The following is a 6,812-nucleotide window of genomic DNA, read 5'->3' as shown; positions in this document are numbered from 1 at the left end:
GGGACGGTGGCCGGGCGACGTGGAGCGTCGGGATTCACCGGGCGCGGCGACGCGAACGTGTCCGGCCGGGGGTGGACGTGTCCGTCGGCGGGAGGAGGTGGAGGCTAGGGTTTGGACTGCGCGAAATTTCGGGGGGAGAGGCATATTTATAGATAGGAGGAGCTAGGAGACTCCAAATGAGGCACGGTTTTCGCCCACAAGATCGTGATCGAACGTCCGAGAGAATGGAGGGGTTTGGATGGGTTTTGGGCCACTTTCGAAGGGTGTTGGGCTGCACACAAAAGAGGGCTTTGCGGTTACCCGGTTAACCGTTGGAGTATCAAACGACCTCCAAATGGCACAAAACTTGACAGGCGGTCTATCGGTGCTATACCAAGGCCGCTTGGCAAACCTCGGTCCATTCCGAGAATGTTTAACACCCGCACATGAAAAGAGGCAAAAGGGGGACGCCGGGGGACATAGGAGTGCCGGATTGCAAAACGGACAACGGGGAAAATGTTCGGATGCATGAGACGAACACGTATGCAAAATGAGATGCACATGATGACATGGCAATATGCAACACGCAAGCAAATAACATGGCAACACCGACGAATAACTATCAGACACCGAGCGCATCGGATCCGGGGCGTTACAACACTCCTCCACTAACAAGAGATCTCGTCCCGAGATCTTAGGACCGAGACGGAATTGAAAAAGGATGAGGTGAAACAAGAACTCAAGAAAAGAAGCAAAGAATCGAGAGCACTCGAAAAGAAGAGAGGAACGATGAGAATGACGAGAATCGAAAGCTCACGGAAACAAGATAGACTCTGAAACCACTCCGGTTAGAACGAGATAGAAACGAATAAGACTGAAAGGATTTAGGCAGCACTCGTAATGAAAATGGAAGGATTAGGAGACAAGCTTGATAGGATGGAATGATACTTGATGAAGACATGACACAAAATCTCCATAAAGAATTGAAAGAGTTGATTGAAAAGAACGGAGAAGACAATGACAACTAGTGCCACGAATGAAATTGAAACCAACCTTATAAGAAAGGATTGAACAGAGTTGTTGACAAAATCAACAACGAAAAGAATAAGCTTTTTGTGGACTTATAGATAACATCTCAAGATCATAAGGTGATAACAGGCCACAAACAGAAATGGTTGGATAGCTGAGAAGAACGAAGAAATGCAAAACTCCACTTCAAAAGAATTCGAAGAATTAATTGCACTTCGAAAAGCAAGAAGGAAAGATACTTGAACTCCACCAACAAGAATCTTGATGAACTCTTGAAGAATGAAATAAATCATCAAGAACCACCATGAAGAACGCCGGTGACAAAAAGATGGTGAGATAGAGTTCAAGGATGGAAATAATAAGATTAAGGCCCTACGATGATTTAGATGGGGTTTCCGACGAGATGGCCGAGGAAAATTTGAACTTCGGAAAAGAAAAGATGAAAACACTTGGACCTAGAATATATTCATCAAGAACAAACTCCAAAGAAAAGGATTAATCACTTGGATGAAATAAGAATAAGATTTATTGTATGCTTATCCTTCATCAAATTAAGTTGATGACAAGCAATGGATTTTGCATACTACTTATTCTTCTTGAAAAAGGATTGAGAAGTGACATATCGCAAACTTGAGAAGGTCTTCATGAACCACCGGTAGGATTGAAAAGAATGAATGAATTAATATGATAATCAAGGAAAAAGAATCTTGAACGAACCACCGTAAGAAATGAGAATGAATGAAGAAAAGATTAATAATCGCCGGGAAGAATTAGAGCAATCACAAAGATACTTGAGGGGAATTTAGAGAAAAAAGAGAACGGAGAGATCGCGAACTGATTGAAGAATACTTGAACGAAGCACCGGGATAATTGGATAACGGTAGCTGAAATGTGAGGGCTAAGAATTGTTCTGGGACGATGGCCTCCGGTGAAAAGAAACGGGAAAATAACTTCTCACATACTCCGGATGGGTAAGAAAAGGAATATCTGACAAATGTAATAATTCGAGAGGATAACAAGAGACTAGAACCACGAATCTTGGAGAGAACGGGCAAAATTTAGAGGAAAAACTCTTCTTCAATCTTCACCCGACGACGAGAAACACCACAAAAATTACTGAGATACTCCGGGAGAATGAAAAGCGAAGAGGCTGAGCCAACAATGAAAAGAATTTGAAAACGATCTTGGAGAAGGCATGTGACTGATGGAATTCATTCTTACGTCAAACTCGAAAAAGAATTAGGAATTGCTCTGGAATAATTAGAAGAGTCAGGTAAGATCCTGGGAAAAGACCTGTGGGTTAGGGCCCACTGCAGAGAAAAATACGGTTGGAAAGGATTGTTGAACAGGTAGATGATGCACCGGAACAATTGAAATATTTGGATGAGGTGACAACCTCGACTTAATTGCAACACCGACGAATCTCCTGAGATGTCTTCCGAACTACAGAATGATTGAATGGCGAGAGGCAAACGAGCAAGGGGAGCACTTGAACCACGGAAAAGAATGTGATCCAACCGGAAAAAAACTTGAATTGAGTCCACCGGAAAAGAGATGAAGAATGTCAAACAAAAGAGAATTCACCGGTTGAAATAATTGAGGGAAGACTGAAGAGACTCCACACGAATGGAATTGATGGTCGAAAGAGACTCATGCTCCGGGAAGAAAAGGGTGGGAGGGCGGGAAAACAAAGGAAACTTGGAAGGGGAAAAACCGATGAATAACTTGAAGAGAAGAACACCGGTTAAAATTATTGAGGAGAGAAAGCAAAGGCTTCACACGAGTAGGATGGATACTCGATTACGGACTCCGGCTCCAAGATGAAAAAGTGGTGGGCGGGTGGGAAAAAGAAAACAACTGAGGATTGAACTTGGCAAAGATGAATAGGCTCGAGTCAACTTGACAAGAAATGCACCGGACAAAAGAGGATGGACAACTCACAAAACTAACCACGTGATCCTAAAGAAAAAATTGAACCGGAAGAGGAGTAATTAAAAACACCTACGTCAAGATTCCTCACCAGAGCGACGAAGGGGCTGAGGAGTAAAAATAATTCCTACACTCCGATATAACTAGACTCCGAAAATAGTTTTCTTCTAGACTCAACAACGGCCAAACTACACGATTAATCAAGGGGGGATCCTAAGGTCGGTCGAGGCTTTGATACCAACTTGTCACGCCCAATATGCGACCCAATCCAAAAGGAACTCGAAGGTCCCACCAAGGATAGACCCGCATATTGCAACGCTTTTGCAAGGTGGATATCATTACATCAACATTACATAATAGATGGGGATACATACAAGAGGCATAAAATGCCACACGAATACAACATCATCTTACATAAGATCAACATCCGACTATGGATGAAACACAAACAGAAGCTCAAATGACATCCACCCTGCTAGCCCAGGCTGCCGACCTGGAACCTATCCCCTGATCGAAGAGGAAGCAGAAGAAGAACTCCAAACCAAGCAATAATCGCTCTCGCGTCATGATCATCGCATAACCTGTACCTGCAACTATTGTTGTAGTAATCTGTGAGCCACGAGGACTCAGCAATCCCATTACCATGGGTATCAAGACTAGCAAAGCTTAATGGGTAAGGAAGGGGTAAAGTGGTGAGGTTGCAGCAGCGACTAAGCATGATATGGTGGCTAACATACGCAAATGAGAGCGAGAAGAGGAGCAAAGGAACGGTCGTCAACTAGTAATGATCAAGAGGTGATCCTGAACTCCTACTTACGTCAAACATAACCCAAAGACCGGGTTCACTTCCCAGACTCCGCCGAGAAGAGACCATCACGGCTACACACGCGGTTGATGCGTTTTAATTCGGATCTGGTGTCAAGTTATCTACAACCGGACATTAACAAATTCCCATCTGCCACATAACTGCGGGCACGACTCTCGAAAGTTTATAACCCTGCAGGGGTGTCCCAAAATAGCCCATGATAAGCTCTCGCGATCAACGAAGGATATTCCTTCTCCCAGGAAGACCCGATCAGTCTCGGAATCCCAGTTTACAAGACATTTCGACAATGGTAAAACAAAACCAGCAAAGCCGCCCGATGCGCCGACAATCCTGATAGGAGCTGCACATATCTTGTTCTCAGGGCAACACCGGATAAGTCAAGCTACGAGTAAAACCAGACCTCGAGTTTCCCCGAGGGGGCCCCGCAGGCTGCTCGGTTCGGACCAGCACTTAAAGAAGCACTGGCTCAGGGGGCTGAATAAAGATGACCCTCGAGAGAGCGACTCCCAAGGGAAAAGTAGGTGGTGGTGAAGCAAATGGTAAAACCAAGGTTGGGCCTTGCTGGAGGAGTTTTATTCAAAGCGAACTGTCAAGGGGGTCCCATAAATCACCCGACCGTGTAAGGAACACAAAATCCGGGAACATAATACCGGTATGACGGAAACTAGGGCGGCAAGAGTGGAACAAAACACCAGGCATAAGGCCGAGCCTTCCACCCTTTACCAAATATATAGATGCATTAATAATATAAGAGGTATTGTGATATCCCAACATAACCCTGTCCACCATGGAGCAATCTTCAACTTCACCTGCATCTAACAATGCTATAAGAGGGGCTGAGCAAAGCAGTAACATAGCCAAACAACGGTTTGCTAGGAAGGGTGTCAAAGGTTAGAGGTTCATAGCAATTTGGGAGGCTTGAAGAAGAAATGATAGGTAGCGCAGCAAAGCGATAGAACGAAGCAACTAGCATAGCAATGATAGTAGTGAGATCTAGGGTAGCGGTCATCTTGCCTGAAATCCTGCTAGGAAGAAGAACGAGTCCATGAAGAAGATGAAGCCACAAAGACGAACGAAGCGTAGACGAACGAATCCTCACGATCGCAACGAAACAGGAACTATCGAGAAGAAGCACACAACATAGTAAAAAACACCACACATGAACAAGACATGATGCACAACAAGCATATGATGCATGACAAAGCTAGATGAGGCTACTCATGGCAAGAGATGAAGCCAACAAGAACAACACATCAAGGCAAGTTTAAATGAGGCCGGAAACAACATATAACACTTTCGGTAAGTCCTCATATGCAAATTTAGAAATTGGTCCAGAACTGAATAAACCTTATGTTCAAGTTGTTAAACAGCAAGTTAAAGAGCACCAAGAGGATCTGCACGAAAATCTAGTCAAGTTAAATATGAAGTTCATTTAGTTCGGAGCTACGGCCTAGAAGATATGAGCAAAACAAGTTAAACATGGCATTGATGCAAAATGCATACAAACATCAAGCAAACACTCTAAAACATGGATGCAACATGATAATATGAAACTTCATGCAAAAACAAGCAAGCCTCATATAGAGCGCACACAAAACGGAGCATCGGTTCAACACATACACTCTATACAAGTTTAAAGGACAAACTGTCCAAAACAGCAACTAGGCATATTGCAAGCATCAAAACAATATGCTACAGCATCTCAACGTAATAACAAAAGGCATGGACATGAAGTGCAGGTAAAGCATGACAAAACATGAACAGTGAGCTATCTCCAGAAATCACTAGAACATGCTCAAAAGGTCATGGAAAGATTCCAAATAATAACAGTTTACAGACTTGGCAGAAATAACATCAGGTTGCAATGTTTAGAGCTATCAACCAACATGTTACAGGAACTTATCATGGCAAAAAAGGCATGGCATGAATCTACTAATAGCATAGAACAAATGTTTCTTACTGGCCATGAGCCAAAAGGGCACAGAAAATATGATGGCACTCATGTAAACATGGCAAAAGATATGACAGATTCATACATGGAAGGAACAACAATAAGTAGGCATGTTGGTGAGCTTGAACCACTCACCACAGAGCAATACAAGGCATGGCAAGGCAACCAACAGTAATAAGACATGTTTATGAAGCTAAGCATGCCAAGAACAAGTTCATAGGGTGCATGGATCAGTAGCAACAACCATGGCAACATTGAACTTAATGTTAACAGGCTGACAACAACATTATTTAGCAACTTTGGAGCAAGATTACAACAAACTAGAATAGGCTATAAATGCAACCAGGGGCATGAATGGATAGAGCATGACATGTAGAACAAAACATCCTTAGTGAACATCTCCAGATTATGCATAGAATGACTTGTAGCAGCAGGTTTACATAGCATCATAATATAACAGAACCAGTCAGGAAAACAGCAACAGCAAGTACCCCACTTCACGAGCTCGATGCACTCAGTACAAGAATCAAAAAAATACATGGATGGCACCACTGTAAAGATGGCATGACATAGATCAAAACACATGTAGACATCAACCTCATTGGATGCACACATCAAACATGGCAAAAATGACAAATGAGCATGTTATAACAGTTTCAGCAGATTAACATCACATAACACTCTTTCGATGACGATTCATGCATCAAGAAGGACTCATATGAACATGATGCAATGGAATGAAATGAATTAATCGTTGAGATGAACAATTTGACATATTACACGCACGAAACTGAGCAGTATGCAGCAAGTTATGATACGATGAACAGAGCATGAAAATAACAAAATATCAGGGACTTAGTGGATTTTACCCTCGTGAAAAGTCAACCCGGGACGAGGAGATCCCGGGACGGAGGGATCCGGGCATGGGGACACGTTTGGATGGAGGGAGTGGTGGATCTGATCCACTCCCTCGGATTCGGCCGGAGCTCCGGGGAGGGCGCGAGGCGACAGACGGCGGTGATGGCGCGGTGGAGATCCGGCGGAGTGGCGAGGCGGAGCCGAGGCGACGACGGCAAACAGGCGGCCGGCGACGCGGTG

Source organism: Triticum aestivum, chromosome 2B (genome assembly GCF_018294505.1).
Source record: "Triticum aestivum cultivar Chinese Spring chromosome 2B, IWGSC CS RefSeq v2.1, whole genome shotgun sequence".
Classification (NCBI taxonomy): domain Eukaryota; kingdom Viridiplantae; phylum Streptophyta; class Magnoliopsida; order Poales; family Poaceae; genus Triticum; species Triticum aestivum.
Note: the sequence above shows the minus strand (reverse complement) of the source record.